This window comes from Athene cunicularia, assembly GCF_003259725.1.
Source record: "Athene cunicularia isolate RWA chromosome 10 unlocalized genomic scaffold, athCun1 chr10_part1, whole genome shotgun sequence".
In the NCBI taxonomy this organism is placed as follows: Eukaryota; Metazoa; Chordata; class Aves; order Strigiformes; family Strigidae; genus Athene; species Athene cunicularia.
Window position 1 is genome coordinate 18,221,095 of NW_020799112.1, and position 16,685 is coordinate 18,237,779.

The 16,685-nt window shown below is 41.7% G+C and overlaps 1 protein-coding gene across 1 annotated transcript in view; it reads right to left on the reverse strand.

Annotated features, from left to right (window-relative positions):
* The window catches only part of RAMAC (RNA guanine-7 methyltransferase activating subunit), a 14,516-nt gene extending 5,345 nt beyond the window's left edge, over positions 1-9,171 (reverse strand). The window contains exons 1-2 of the mRNA XM_026855728.1: positions 9,160-9,171; positions 6,684-6,687 (exon numbers count right to left, since the gene is read on the reverse strand). The gene's annotated coding sequence lies outside the window, so the exon portion shown is untranslated. The remainder of the gene's footprint in view (positions 1-6,683; positions 6,688-9,159) is intronic.
* Positions 9,172-16,685: the final 7,514 nt, after the last annotated feature.

Consider the following 16,685-nt stretch of genomic DNA (forward strand, 5'->3'; position numbering starts at 1 on the left):
GGGGGGCCCGGGGTGGCGGAAGGATTGATTCCTTCGCACTTGGCACGAAGCCCGTCGACATAAATAGTATCGAGACGCGTGGGCAGCTGTCCTTGGCTCCTACGCAGGTTTTAAGGAGGTGAAACCCGAAATATTTGGGTTTTAACGGGAAGGTGCAACTGGAAAGCGTAAAGTGAACGCGGCGCCTCCAGCCGTGGCCCTGTGGCTACTAGCAATGCGATTTGAGGGTCTTTCAGGCATAAAAAGGTTAGAGATGCGTTGGCTGAGGGAAGTGAGATGACACGAAGCCTTTTAGGCAGCTAAATAATTCTGCGTAAACCGAAGTAATTCTGGTTTGGCCTCTGCTTCAGCAACATATTTACGCTCGCACCTGGTGCTGCAGCCGGTGGTTAGTCCTGTCGCCTAACACCCGTAAAGTTATGCATGAGCGTCAAAACTTTTCCTAAACAAGGTCCTGTGCAGGTAAATAGCTAGAGGCAGGGAACTGCACCTCCCCTCCTGGGCTCCTGCAGCCCCGGGTGTTGTTAACTCCCTTACGAAGCGCCACAGGACTTGCTAACAGCTCCGTCTCCAAAGGATTTGCAGTGTGGGGATGCGGCGTTGCCTCTCTACTCCGAACCACTGGTGGTATCGAGACCTTCCTGCAGCAGAAATGGTGTTGGTGTCCCTCTTTCCCTATTTGCCTCGTTTCCACAATGCTGACATCTTTACATCGCTGTCTGTTTTCCACAACTCCTAAACCAATGATTTGTAAATGGTCTCTCGTGCTGTGTATAAGAAATAGATTTTTTTTTTTGTAGAACCCTTTCAAAAAGCAATGTTTTTTTATAAGCTCTACTAGACACTCTACCCCTCACAGGCACTAGCAAAACATAGAGACTGTTAATTGAGTACATCATTTGAAACGAAATACCCCAGCAACAGCGACAGTGGCATCCGATTCTCAAAAAATATTAGACTGAAATAAGTGCCCTGTGTTTGATATAAACAGCAGTAATTACTGTCTGCTCCCCTGCGTGACCTATAGCAGGGTGTATTGTCACTTGCAGAATAGAAATGATGGCCTCAATTCAAACAGCCTAATGCAAATATCCTGGATAGCTAGTTCTAAGCCAAACAAATTGTCATTTTGGCTGAAAAATTATATATTCTACCTTGAGTTTTCCCCATATAATCCCTGTTCCACTGACTGCTGTTTTAAAATGGGCAGAAGTAAGTAGGATTCTATTTCTTCCCCAGACATGTTTCATTTTGACCACTGGATGTTGCAGTTTCAGGTGTGTCTACAGAGGATTTCATGCATAAAATTAATGAGATGATCCTTAATGAAAGGGATCTAGTCTGCTGTTTCTTGAGTGACTTTTTTCATTAAAAGATCAAACTTAATTTAATATTAAACTTATAATTATAGAATGAAGTCATCCATACATTCAAGCATGTACATAATCTAAGCATATATATATATATATATATATATGTTGTGTTTAAGGCATGGACCCCTTGTAAATGCCATGAGCATTCACAAATTACAGTTTTGCTAAGGTGCTCTCATCAGCATATTCTGCATAGAAAAACACTTGTATGGAATGACTAAATCAGTGGCACATAATTATATACATATCATATATATTTATACGTGATGCTTGTGCTTTGGATCTTTGTTCGTGACGTGTCTTTGTGCCTGCTATGGGTTATAACATCAAGAAGGAGATCGTGATCTGGGTAGCAATAATCTAAGGTTTCTCACAGATGTTATACTGAAGTTCAAGCTGCATGTAAAAAAACCCAAAGTACAGGTGATATTGGCACCGAGCAGGACTTTCAACACCCACTAAATGCCTCGCATAGCCCATACCTACATAGTAAGTGCCCAAGTACTTAAAAGGTCTAGCTCCAAGTGTTGTCAAGACTGACGACTTGATAATCCACACTTGCAATCTTTCTGCTCACTTCAAGGCTCTCCGGGTAATTAATGTGTTGTTTTTGTGGGAACACAATCTTGTAATCAGCATCTCTGAAGTCTACTCTAGTGTGATAAAGCCTCAAAGGGTTTGCTTTTTTTTTTTTTTTTCCTGTGGATTTCATTATGTTAAATAACATACTGTTAGATTAAGTCTTATCTTCTAAATTTTAAACCAGGAGTTGTTCCTTTTAGCCTATCAGAAATTATTGGAGCTTTTGTAGAATGGATCTTCCTGACTGAACAAAGCTATGCTAAAACTAGCAGAGTCTTGTTTGCCTTGAAACAATGGAAAAATGACAGTTCTTTTTATAATTATTTGATATTGATAACTCTTACTGTTCTGTCACAAGACTCTGTATTTGATGTTTTACATAAATCCCCAGCTCTGGACTCATGTGTTTTCATTATACTCAATTTTCTTTTGAAAATTAATTTCTAGCCCTTGTTATTATGGACACTTCTTGGCAAAAGAAGTAAGTCTGCTGTACAGAATAACCAGCCTGTACCAAGAAACAAAAGGAAAACATTATTCAAGTTTTGTTTGTTTAAAGTCTTGTATTTTTTGCAATCTTCTGTTTCTTTATGACTAGGTTCGTTGCTTTATCTCAGTAGAGGTTGACAGCTGTGGCATTTTTAATGAAAAGTCAGCATGTATCTTGGTAGCAGGGGAAAAGGAGAACTACATTTTTTGTGCATTTTTATATCTTTAAACAGGAGGGATCCTTTTACTTCAATGTTAATATCTACCCTGAGAAATCAGCTAAGGAACTAACTAACATCCCTTGTAATTGGGACCTGTCTGATCAAGGGAATAGTTGTCTATAAACGAATAAGCAGAGAAACATCCATAGATTGTTATGGATCCTGCTGGGTTTCTTTGATAACAATATATCAGATAATAGTGAAAATTTGTCTTCAAAACTCTGATTTATTTTTTTTTCTTAGCTTGCTGAATCTACTCAGTGATTTCCTGTCAACCAATTTCCCTCTCCCCCCATTCCTTTTTTCAGTGTCTCAGTTACAGTGTAACTGACTGCCTGGTCTGTTTGTACAACAAAATCTGATTTCCCCAGATAACTTATTCTAGGAAATGGTAATGTCTGGCACTGCTAGAGAGAGCAAGACTTTGTGTTCTGGCTAAGGGCAGGTACAAAGGGCATGCGTGGCAGCCTTGTTATTGATTACACACTAAAGGAAAGCTGTGTTTCTGTGGGCAGAAGAGCTGTAAGATTACCAGGGGACATCTGAGTAAGTGATGACCGCAAAGTATTTGCTAGATCGTTCATTGCACTGAGAGATAGGTAAGCCGAGATACTCTTTAGCCAATCTGCAGAAATATTCGGAGGTGTGCTCTTTCCCTAGGACCTCCTGTGCTCAGAAGAGCCGTTCTCATCATGGGGTATTATTCCTTTGGCTGGAAGGGATTATTGCCTAGATGAAGCTCACTTAAATAACAAGAAGGAGCTATAACAGCTGTTACTGACAAATGCCTCTGAAGCCCATGCAGTTATTCTGTCAGATCTCTGCCTTGCCTTTGCCGTTATATTGTACAATATTGTCGAGCTTCAGAGTGTCTTTCACACACCTCCATATGGTATTGTAAAGTGAAGTCCATAAAGGAACAGACTGCGTGTTTCTACCAACTTCACTAAACTTAATACAAGAAATGTTTCCTTCCCATAACAATGACCTTTAAATGTTAACTGCCTAAAAAAATAACATTGTCCTTTTTTAAAAAGGGGAAAATGCGATTCCTGGTGCTTGATTGTGTTACAGAATATTGGTTTTGGTGCTGCGAGGCCCAGTTCCTTTGCATTAAGCTTACAACAGTGTAACACTTGATTAGAAGGAATTTATTCCTAATTTATGCCAGTATGAAAGAAGGCCTTTTAATTTTCCTAAGAGCTATTTTTGTTACCAGTCATTTAAAACTTCCAGTCACATTAAATTATATTTCTAGTGTATTGTTCTTAAAATTAGTGCAGAGGAGGTGTTATCTGACTGTCATTTATGCATATGTATATACATATATACAAATTAGAAATCACTACATTCTAGCTGCCTTCTTTTATTTTCACCTTTTAAACTGACTAAGCCAGCTGTGCCCTTTGGGGTCTATAAGAATGAATCATTTTTATTATTTTTGCTCTCTTAGACAGTAATTACAGAGTAGTAGGCTGTCTCTGTTTTTTAATATTATGGTGCCATTTTAATCCTTGGTGCAACACCATTAACTTCAGCAGAGTTACACTAGAAATGAATTTGTCCCCAGGAGGCTTTTCCAAATGTTCAGTTCTTTTCTCATGATTACCCAGAGGAATGGAGAAGAAGAAGGCAAGACAGAGGGCCCTTTGATAGGAGGAATGTAGTTCAAAGTGAAGTCTTGTTTCTGCCATTCATGGTGCTCCATATGTTCCTCATTTGGGGTGGAGGTGGGTTAGACCCCGTGGAGGCACGCATGCTGTGGCTGAAGGGCAGGCAGAAGTTTTTACATAGCACATCTGGTGCACAGGTTATGTTCTTTCCCAGATGTAGGTACTGTACAACTGGAAAAAAAAAAAAAAGAAAGAAAAAAAAAGAAGTGGGAGGAATACTCAGATACTTAAAGCGTACTTCTGTGGAACTGCCTGAAAGTCAGAAAATGGAGTAGACAAACACTACGATATCAAACTCATCATAATTGTCAGGCTGTCTAAACTCCAACTCAGACACTTTTTAGATATTGAATAATCCTGCAAGTGGGGATGTATGAATCAGTGCTACCATGGATTGCCTATTGTTAAGATAGTTGCAAAACATAAAGGAGGCACTTGCAGAAGTTTCTAGGACTAGATTCTATTCATATTCAATTTTCTTTTATAGTTGGCTATTTAATTTTAGTTTGGGCTCATTTCTCATGCCCATATCCAGTCGAAAGTCGAAAACATTCAAATCTGCTGCAGTATGGAAACACCAACTTTAAGTTAGATACAAATCGGTAGCGCCTAGCTGAGTTTAGAAGGGGAATTTAGAGAATTTCCTCTTTGCTGTCGGGGAGCAGGGAGGGACGGGGAGCCGACAGCACGGCTGGCGGGGTAGGGGGGCCCATCGCACAGCCCCTGAGCAGGGCTGGCCAAGGACAGCAGCCAAGAGCTCAGAGGGCCGGACGAGCTCACGGGTATGAGACGAGTCCAAGGCAAGTCAGCCATTCATTCCATGGGTCACTGCCCAGATCAGCAGGGCACAGCACAGCCGCAGCACAGCTGGATCTAAAGCCGGCGCAGCCGTGACCAAGGGCCCAGGGCTGAGCTTACTTGAGCCCCTGAGCCTGCGGCAGGGGTGTGGGGGAGCCCCACGGGGGCTGGCCGTGGCACTTAAGGCCTGTCAGTGCATTCAGGGCCCTGACATGCACATCTGGTAACAATTTCTGTTATGTTTAAATCAGAAACTCAGATCCTTGCAAAACCGAGGATCTAGCAGAAGGAAGTGGTTATGCCTTTTTAGCAAACGTCTAGTGTTCCTCCTGGGTTGGATAGTTTATGCAGTTTGCATGTTGCACACCAATCAGTTGCCTTGGATACAAAGTCAAATATTCAACCTCTAAAGAGGATACCTAGGTCTCCCATTTTACTCCTGGTCTCCCTTCTGTGGATGGTGATGTCCCCCAGGTACTGGAGCCTCGGGACAATGCCTGAGGCTTCTTGTGTGGGACTCCTGCGTCCTCTCTGATCCAGGTTTGAAATGTGCCCTTGCTGCCAGCCCTGCAGGTAGATGTGCAATGAGATGTGCCCTGCTCATGCCCGTCCTCCCGCTTCTGTGTGAAAGCCACAGCAGATGTTTGAGCACATGTTCAGGTTCTGCTAACGGCAGTGAAACACAACAGTATTGCGGTGTTTTGTTCCCTCTCAAGGCTGAGGTCAGTGGAAGTGGTCTAAGTAATGCTCCCTCTGTTAGATACTAAACGTGGCTCTCCCCAGATGGCTTTACCAAGAAGCTGTTAGTTCGTACAGGAATTTGTCTCCCTTCTTTCTCTTCTCTTTGCACATAAGGAGAGTTCTTGAATGTTCTCTGCAGTTCCTCTTAAGGGCCATTAGAGAAAGCAAGGGCTGAAGTATGGGCCAACTTTATACTACTTCAAATTTAGAGTGTCTTCTTAATCTGAAGTTTGTGGGTTTTTTTAATTGTAAACCAAAATTTTCAAGAGATACCAATCTGTATTGAGACCACACAGGGCTAAAGTGAAATAAGGTATAAGTGAATTAGCTGAGCTGCAGAGAAGACTGCAGGGTTTTGCAAAGCTGGACTGAGCAATCTCCTCCTTGTTCGGACATTGCCTCGCTACTGCCATGCACTCCCCTGTGCATCCCTGCATTGTTCCTTGCTCTGCACAAAATCTGGAAACTCTGTGGGTAGAGACTATCTTTTCATTCTGTGTTTGTGCTGTGCTGGGGCTGGTCCTTGCCTGGGGTCTAGGTCACCACTACTCCTAGCAGTAATAACTCTCCCTCCTGTTACTAAACTAGGACTGGAGATCATTCTTTCCAGCAGACAATCCTGATCTTTCAGGGGATTACGCTGTGGCTGCCACCCCTCTGCACCCCCTCCTGCCCTCCTCGAGCCCTCTGCCTCAGATGTCAAGGCACAGCATCCCTGCCTGCCCCAGCACTGCCCTAACTTCTTCTCCATCTTTGCCCTGGACTCCTGCAGCAGTTTTCTTTGCTGGGACCACTGTTCCCATGGCCCTGCTCATCCTCCCAGTTTCAGGTCTCTCTTCACCACTTTCTTGAGTTGTGGCTGTCTCTTTCCCATCCCTGCACCGCCTGCAGAAGCCATGCTGTGGTAGCAACCAGCTGCTTAGCATGCTAGTGCTCAGCTGAACTCTGCTTTCTAATGTTGGTTGGGAACCAGTGCAGAAAAACATGCTGACTGCACAGCAGTCTAAACTTAAAAAAATAAAGAGATGTTATCTTGGAAACATCCTGATGAATGCTCATTAAAAACAAGCTCAGAAAATCTCACACATAAATGAAAACCACACAGTAATTTTTGGTGATACATCAAATGTGATTGTTTCATATTATGCTATGGCTGCTCATTGTAGGAATAATACACAGTTTTTTTCTTGGACTTAAATGCTGGTGTGGGGGTATCACAAACTTTCTGAGTGAAAACTTTAATTAAAAAGCAAACGTTAATCTCCAAGCAGTAGCATCTGCAGCATATTGCAAGATAAGACTTCGCCAACCTGAAAAACTAAGCAAGATTCTAATTAAATCAGGGGAAAGAATGATGAACTAGATATACGTTTTATTTAAGGATGGCAGTTACATAAGATATCAAAGATCTCATGGTTGCTATCTGATGAGGAATGTTGCTGCCAGATCTCACAGAGTATTTCCAGGGAGAGAAATCCTTGTTCCACTGGTTCCAAGTACTGTTGTGATTTTGTCTTCAGCAGGGTCAGGGCTTTGCTGTGGCTCTCGGTTTGACTCGGAAATCACGTCAGTCCTGTTGAAAGCTGCTGATGTTCCAGCAATGAAGCAATGTGTCAGCATGGCATGAGGAAACACCGTACTGCGAGTGCTGCCATCTTTCCAATGAGGCACAAATACAGAGTCCTGACTATTTATGGTTATTAAAGGTCCCAGCACACCTTTTGAAAAGTAAGGCTCTTAATCCCTGTGTGCTGGCCAAAATCTATTTTCAGTGATGCCATTCTGGCTATCAGCGTTTCCTGTATTGTTCCAGACGGAGATAGTGTTGGCCATTGCATCCTGTTCCGAACAGTGTGCTGGGCTCCTCTCCGTTTTGGAACAGCTGATATTTTCCAGAAACAACCGTGCCGCAGTAGTGTGTGAAGTGATCTCTATATATCCCTCACTCGTCTCACAGGAATGGCATGAGGATTAATCAATTATGACCGCATCATGATCCCAGTGAAGTCAAAAGAAGGGTTTTTTTTCCATTGGCATTATGGGGGCCAGGGTTGGCTTCTGTGTGGATATTATTGTTTTGAGATATCTGCACATGAAAACAAATGAAAATGCAAAGCATTACCTTGTTGGAGGTGTCTGTGTAGTGAGAATTCCTTTCGCTAGAGAGGAAAATACCTTTTAAAGGCTGTTTCCTCAAGAGTCTAGTTACTTACCACAACAGGCATTATTGTGCACGAGGAAATTCCACTTTGTTGAATGTGGCTTTAAACAGGTGGTGTTGGTCGGCTGGCATTTGTGGCTTTGCATGTCCTGTGCATTCAAAACATGCTTTGTTACATTTTCAGGGCTGGCTCCTGTTCTTTTCCCAATGCAGCTAGTGGTGTGGAATTGTATCTCAGAAGCCATGTTCTAAAAACCATTAATAATTCAGCTTTAAATATTGGAAGAAAGTTGAATACTCAGTAACAGTAGTGCCAGGTTATTCTCTTTGACCAAACGTTAATTCTTCTGGGTAAACAAACAGAGGATCTAAAAGAGAGCAACTGCAGCTAGATTTCGAAGAGACTACAAAATATTTCCTGCTTAGACCTTGTCACATGCCACTTATGATGTCACATTGCAAACTGTAAATCAATTTACAAGTTGGACAAGTGATATCACTGAAAAACATTTTTGCAGGATCGCCTAACTTCTTACATGTGAATATAATAATAGTACATCTCTCGTGCAAATGTAGGAAAGAGTGGTCATGGACTATTTTGGGAAAAGTGTACTCACCAGACAGACATAGAATATTCAGTCAGCAGCTGAGGAGCAGAAGAACAGTAATAAATATTATTACAGGCAGGTATGAATGAAGATTAGCCTATTCCTGCAGGAATACTATCAAATTAAACTTAGAAATATGTTGGTACATTCACAACATAAATCACGTGCTCTTCTGCAAATGAACAGTAAATGAAAAATAGAGGATATGTATCATCCATACTTTATGGTGTTGACTTTATTTTCTCAACTATATAGAAAAGTTTTTGATATGTGTATATTAATATTTCTCTATTGGCTAAAGTTTAATTTAAAACAAAACATAGACCAAAGCTTTTCTGGAAGTTGTAAGTGATCTGCTCCACCTTCCACCAAGTCCTGTGGAGTTAAACTGAATTCTGTAACTGCGTGCTTGTCGTCATCTCCCATGGAAGTGCACTGTGATCCCTCCCCTGGCTCCAAAGCCCCAGCTGAACTCTGGCTGAAAAACTTAATATGGTATTAATGCATAGCTGCTGCCGCCTGCCATCCTTTCAGTACTTCTTCAAAACCCGGGTGAGCATTCTGGATCTAAGAGTGGTCCTCCAGGTGCTTGAGCTGCAAACATGTCTGTAAAACTTTTAAAAAAAATATTTATGAGTGACTAAAAGTTTTCCCCTGATTTTTCAAAAAATATGAATTTTATACACCCCCCAAGGACTATGAAATTTCCCCAGAAAAGTGGAATCTGTGTTTACCATTAGATACGAGCACTTTTACAACTTCTGTTAACTAGAATTACACAAGATTGGATTTAAGTGTTGACAGTAAATACTTTCTGAGAAGTGAAATGTGGAGCTGAAAAAAGTCTAATTGTGTTTGTTTAACTGATTGGTACTCATTGTGTATTTTGTTGTCCAAGTATTTTGCAGAACAAAGTTATATTAGGTAAAATTAAGAATGTAGAAGCTCCCCGTGAGCTAATTTTACCTAGGAAACACATGCAGCCCAACTTGCCACCGAATAGAGTCTTTTAAAAAGAATTTCCTATCAAAGTATTCCTGGCATCTTCATTTGTGGGAGCTGTATTTTGATTGTTCTTTTGTCAAATAACTATTTTTTCACTTTTCCTGATTTTAATTATTAGTGTAGTAAAAAGAACAAATTCTGCATGATTTGTGGCCTTCTGGCTTCACTTTCATTTTTGATTAATTACTGAAGTTTAGCAGGACCTAGACATAAGGACTGGTGTAAGTTAAGGTTTTTAACGTTATTTGAAAGTGGTAGGGTTGTTTGGTTTTTTTCTAATGCATTTTGGATAAAATATTTGGATAAAAATATTAGCCCACTGCTTAAATGCATCTTAATTGCTTCCCATAGAACAGTCTGCAGGGTGAAAAACTTAACACTTTTTTCAGAGTATGGTGCAAAATATAGCTCTGTGGTGACAAATATTTTCCTTCACAAATGCAAGTTATCCCTGTCTGTGAAAGACACCCATAGCTGGGTACTTCCAGCTTCCTATCTCTGAGCCAGGTCTGGCTTCCCTGGACTCAAGATCTTATTTTCCACAATTGGAGGTGAGAAACCTTCTGCCGTGGTGCCACTCATGTCCTTATGAGATTTAGTGAAAGCTTGGAGTGCTCACCACTATAATTCAAACACCAGGTTTTGTAAATAGGCTTGAAATCCCATGTGGCTTCATTCCCACTGGCCCTCTGTCTGCACTTTCTCAGTCCTTTGAAAAATTCACTCAGATGAGGGATCCAGATACCTCTGCCTGCAATGAAACATATAAGATCTTATCAATCCATTGGGCATTCATGTAAATGAATCAGACCTCCTGTGTACCCAGGGAAATGTCTTCCTTTTCCAGCAAGGCAAGCAAGGAGCTGATTAAGGGGCAAAGTCCACCGATGAGTAAGTTCTCAAGAAACACAAAGAATGGGGTATTTTGTGCCGGTCTGAAGTATGAATTCCTACAAACATCCAAGGCAAGCAGTTCTGGAGAAGTGAAATGCTCTGAAAGGTCTGGCCCCAGCCTCTCTTCCTCTACTATTTTATATGGGAATAGTGGTTTTTGGGGAGAGTGAGGGTGGGGATGCAGTGGGGAGTGACCCTTCAGGGAGGGAGCTGGGGGATGGAGACCTGCCTGCTGGCACATCCAGGACCCTGGAAGAAGGGTGAGGGAGAAACAGGGTGTCTTGGAGGAGGACAGGCTTCAAAAAGAAGAAAACACATGTCTCACTACAGCCCCTAGGAACATCCCAAATCTCCTTCTCATCCCCTTCCGTGGTACTCACTGCTCTGCCATCCCTTTCCTTCTGCCATATCCATCCCCCATCCCTGAATGTCCCTGATTACACTCTGAAATTGTACCCACCGCTGCATATAGTCAGGCGTGGGGCAGCAAAATTCAGTTTTACTTATGCCAGTTGAGCTGGCTCTGGTCTTACGGGCAGGATCAGCTTTACACATGATGCAGGACCACAGCAGAGTCCCAGGCTCAGCAACGGTCCCTCTGCACTGCAGCCCCCTTTGGAAGGCCAGACCCTCTTCCCGCTGCAGGAGAACTGGCTGCACTGAGCCAGGGGGCTCTTCTCCAGCTCCCCTCTCCCTATCCCCCAGCCCCTGTGGCAGCATGACCCCCTCGTCCAGCTCGCCGACCCGCACCCACACCAGATATTGTTCACGCACCACAGAGCCCAGTACAGCCACTATAACGGAACGGGCTAATTAAAATGGCAGCATTTAAAATGCCGGTCCGTGGTTGCTTGGAAATGTAATCCAACTTCAGTATTATTTTCGAGCTTAGATTTTTGAATCCAAAATTCCATGTGACGGAAGAGATGGGTATTTAAACAGATGTCTGCAATTTCTTTAAAAAAATAGAGATTGAGTTACAGATGGTAGAAAAGGCCTGAGAATTAAAAACTCCTGAGCTACAAGAAAATTTACATGTGAGCAAAATGATTTGAAGAAATGAATGGTCGTGCGATTCTGCATGTTTGAAAATTAAGCTTCTTTCACCAAAAATATGAATCTTCTCCCTTCCATATTATCTGTTTCTCTCCTAGTAGCCTTGGCTGCCACCGTCATCGTCACAGCCAAGTCACAACACGAGGGTCCTGTTTCTAACAGACAAGGCATATAGATCTTTCCTTCTCCTATCTCTTGTACGATTTGGCCTGCCAGGACCAAAAATTTTGATCTGAATTAGTTTAAAAGAAAACTAATCTACCCCATCTGCATCACCAATGCCTCATTGCTCTAACTTCCATTTAATAAATCACAAATAAATGGAATTTTGTGATGTGAGCCTGGAAGGAAACCAGAGTCATCATCTGTACTTGCAGATGAAATGGATTTTTTTTTTCCCCTTCTTTAGGAGATTTAAAAAGAAAATGACCAAAATAAACTTTGAGTGAAAAAGCTGGTAACTTCTAAAGTGGCATATGAAATTCAAAGCACTGCATATTGGAAAAGAAAAACTGAGCACATTTAGTACAGTTTTGAGGAGCAATTCAGGATCCAGCTCATCAGCTGGGAGATCTGTGCATTGCTGTGAGTAGGTTTATGAAGATCACCACTGATGCAAAAAAAAAAAAAAAAAAAAAAAAAAAAGCAGTGTTAGGATGTATATGAAACAAGTACATAGACTTAAATACAAGCTGTAAGGAGACTTTTACTTGCACTGCTCCTTATCTACTCTGCAGGGTCCCAGTCTGTCCATTGCAAAACCAGTTAAAATTAACATAATTTCAGAGAAGAGCAGCAAGACCCACTAGGTGCAGAACAAAGCTGTCATGTGAAGTGACCAACTTGATTTACTTTACAGTGGAGCGGGCATAATCAAAGCATCTACCTCAGTGGAAACATTATGAAGGAGAATTGGGAGTATCTGTTTTTTTCTGTCTTACCTTGTAAGTACAAAGAAACAGGTCTGTTAAAGGGAACGAGGTTTGCTCAAAGGATGGGACCACCTTCACACATGCTCAGGTTCAGTGTACACTCCTGGATGTGTCTCAGGTGGGATTTCTAGTAAACCAAAGTACAGAGGATGCCTAGAGGATCTGTCCCAAATTGTTCATTAATACTGACAGATGCTCTCTGACTATGCCAGTACTATTAGAAATCCATCAGCCTCTTGAAATTTTGCAGCCTTCAACACTGTGCTGTTGAAGAAGGGCTGGGAGACCTGTCATGGCTGCTGGGGGCATTATTCTGCTTTTGCTTTGGCTTTATGTGTCTATGTCTTTTCTCTCTAAAACCTTATTTAATATTATGTTTTGTTAGCTGTGTATTTATCTTCATGGAGAAGGCAGCATAGACCACAGTGTGACAATGACAGCTCTTTGCATTTACATAAAAACCTCCTTTGAACTGATATTCACGTATTTCACAGGACAACTTTTTGAAAGTGAGGTGTAAACCCCTTGTGTGCCTTCTATTACTCCACTTAGACAGGAGCTTCCTGGCATTAAGTCATTACCCATATAAGAATAAACTGCAAAGAATAATAAGAGAATATTCAACCTACTCTTTTAAAGATGATTGGCAAAACACATTTAAATGGGCTTCTTTTTCACTTTTAAAGACACAGAAAGTAGTCCTACGTGATTGTTCTGAGATTATTTTGGTTTATTTTGGAGGAGAGTGGAGAGGAAAACTGCTTTTACCTTAGAAATCACATGTCTTGCTGAAGGACTTGTTGAAGGTCTCAGATGTTTATTGTGAGGTCTGACATTTTAATTGAAAGGACAGGAGTGTTGATTTTTTAAAACAAATAGATCCTTTGTCCAAATTGTTTATTAGATATTGGATTAAGTAGGTTTTAACAACAAAAACCGTAAATCAGAATATTTTCAACTGTCTGACTTAAAATCCTTTCTTTTCTCAGTTACTCATCTTTAAAATTTTATATCCAGTGATATTATAATTACATTAATTCTCCATTTGTCAGGGGATTTTGAAAACTAATTCTCTGTTTCAAATGTAAAAATCAAGAATTCCCCAAAGCTTTTTTTGGTTAAAATCCTGGATATAATTTAAAGCTTGAAAATGGTTGGTTATCTGTCAAAGTAAAAAAAAAAAAAAAGGGAAACGGCATGGTTCTGTTGGAGTGAAAAAATGCAAATTTCATCAGGCTAGTTGGAAAAAAGAGAAAATCACAGTATTGAATATTTTATTTAATACTATCTGCCATGGGAAATAGGGAGAGGACTGGCTTGAAGTATAATAGTTGAAAAAGACTAAACAGCAGGTTTTCTGCAATGAAGTTATATCTAAAATAAAATAGAGTGGCAAAAGATGACAATAGTGAAAGCCAAACAAAAGGAGAGAATAGAAACACTGAGAGTGAGGAAGGGACTGGTGAAGTCTTTGCTTTTCAGAATGCAGGCTGGGTACATACCCCTGATTGCTAGATCAGTTTTCTGAAAAGGATATTCACCCTGTATCTAGGAATCAAAAAATTATATCTTTAGGAGGGCCATGGGAATAGGAGAAATTTCTCGTCTAAAGAAGTTACATCCATTTACAGAATGTGGATATTTTTATTGCTCAGCTTGAATCATACCAAGGGATCCTGTGCCTTCAGTATTTTGAGTCTTCCTAACCGTGCCACAGTAATAAGAGCACTCCTGTGAATACTAAATGAGGACTGAATTACCATCATGTACACATCCTGCACCAGAGCCAAGTCGGAAGTGAAATATCATGTCACATATGAAAGCTTAAGAACTGATTAATTTTGAAAGCATATTTATAGTTCTCATTTACAGAGAACTCAAAATACTTTAAGCAAATGGAATACTAAATTATACCAAAATAATGTAAATCAGTGGGACCTATAGACAAATTAGGACTCCGTGGTGATGGAGGAGTTCAAGATGGAACTGTCTGTAGAGCAATTGCTTCATTCAATATTGATAATGTTTGAACGCAGGCCTCATTCAAATCCATGGGACTTTTACTATTGACTCAAATTGAGGACAGCATTTCATCCTCTTTTTAGCAGAGATAGAGGACAATAGTGTGCCACATGTCAGAAAGAGGAATATCTCATCCATTTGGAAGAATAGAGGGGATTTCAGATGAAGGGAGTGCACTTACAGAAGCCCCAAAACGACCAGAAAACTGGGTTAACTTGCTGTCTGCCAGACCAAATGTCTCAGGGTCCTTGAGAAATGGGACCACAGCTCTGTTTCTTCTAGAAGACAGCTCTGAAAAGGGCACAAATCAATTGGGAAGACCTTATGAGCAAAAGCAATATGCAACATTTGGATCACGAGAATTTCACAGCCAATTATGCTTCCATAAGCTTAAGCTTTTTTTATAATTGGGGATGAAAATACATTCCTGAATGCAAGATCAGAAAACATTAGAAAATGCTAAGGCAACTTCAGTTCCAATTTCCAGTTTTTCATCTTATCACGACACATGCAGTAAATGCATTACCCCATTTTGATCCAATTCCATTAGATATTTGTAAGTCACATACAGCGCTGGTTCATGAAACACAGCTTTCAGATACTCACCAAAATGAGCTAATTAATCAGGGAGGACTAAGACAACTCCTCTCTGATGAATGGAGTATGTAATTTAACAAAATTAAGTCAATGGTGTAAAAACACTGAGATGAAATCATCCAATTTCTGGTGGGACTTTCTTCCACAAGATTGCTAGGCTGCTATTTTCTTTTTTTTTCCCCTCAGAGGAAGCTACGCCTTGCTGTTTACCCAAGAAAAGAGGAATGGTCATTTCAAAGCATGTTCACGAACACGAAAGGATTGTCACCATTGCCATGACTGTCGTGGAGGAAACAGAGCCTCGCCTTCAACTGGCAGAATGAGACACGGGAAATCTTTAGACATCAGTGATTAGGTAAGGAGTTAAGTCTCCTTCAACATCCACAGTAACCATCCGGCCACGGTAAAGAGAGCAAACATGTTGGAGTGGTGTCATCCCATCGCCTTTTGAAAATGTCTATGTAATTCACCCTGGGTTTTGTGGGTTTTTTGGGGGGGTTTGGTTTGGTTTGGTTTTTTGGTTGGTTGGTTGGTTGGTTTGTTTTTTTTCTCCCCACAGCATAGACTTTATTTGAGTGTATGGGATTGAAATTCCATTTTGGTGTTCCAGACATCAGGAAATAATTGTGTGTCAGAGTGGGAGACAGTTTCGTTACCCATAGCTGGAAGGTGTCAGGTTGCTGGTTAAGTTTTCCTTTGAGGATTCCCATGATGTCCCCAGGTAATACTGGGGACAATGCCAGTTATTACACACAAAGTTAAAGCAAGCAAACATAAAGCCTTCCCCTAAACTTCTAAACTTTCTTTGAAAGAAAGGATAAATCAACATGAGATTTAAAAAAAAAAAAAAAAAGAAAAAGAAAAAAGATTAAAATAATCACTCTTGATGGCAGGGTAGTAATTATAACTTTGTGTGGGAGAAGTAAAAATCCTCTCTTATGTGTGAATTGGGCGTCTTTTCCCCACGAAAGAATAAATGTGTCTGTGTAGCAGAGTCCTGTGAATCCCCGAAGGAGCAGGTCCGTGCCTTTTCCAGGGATTTGTGTCCCGTGGTCGCCTGCCAGAGGCCAGCGTCACCCTCGTGGTTGGGCAGCTCTGTGTTAGGGCAGCTCTTCCCCACGAGTGCGCTTTTTCCTTCCGTGGAACGGGAACAGGCTTCTCTTTATTTTCATGAAGCCTCCAGGGAAACCATGGCTTTGGGACGATGTCTGGCACAGATCTGCAGGGGGCTGGGGGGGCAGAAGGGAGCCAGACCTCCTGGTGCAGTTCGCACTCCTGGTTGAGCAGCAGGATGGTGGCGGGGGGCGAGCCCCCCCCCCGTCCACCCCGCTCAGGGCTGCGGGGCCCGTTGCCCCCCGAGACCGGGACTCCTCGGGGCGGGCACACAGCAGCGCCCCGCGCTCCCCCCGTTCTCCTGGGAAAAGGGATTCAAAGCCTGGAAAGACGTGGGGGGGGGCTCGGTGCTGGCAGAGAACCGCCTGCTCGTGTTTCTCGGGAGACGGGGCTCGGAGGGGACCCCCGGGACCCGCTCTC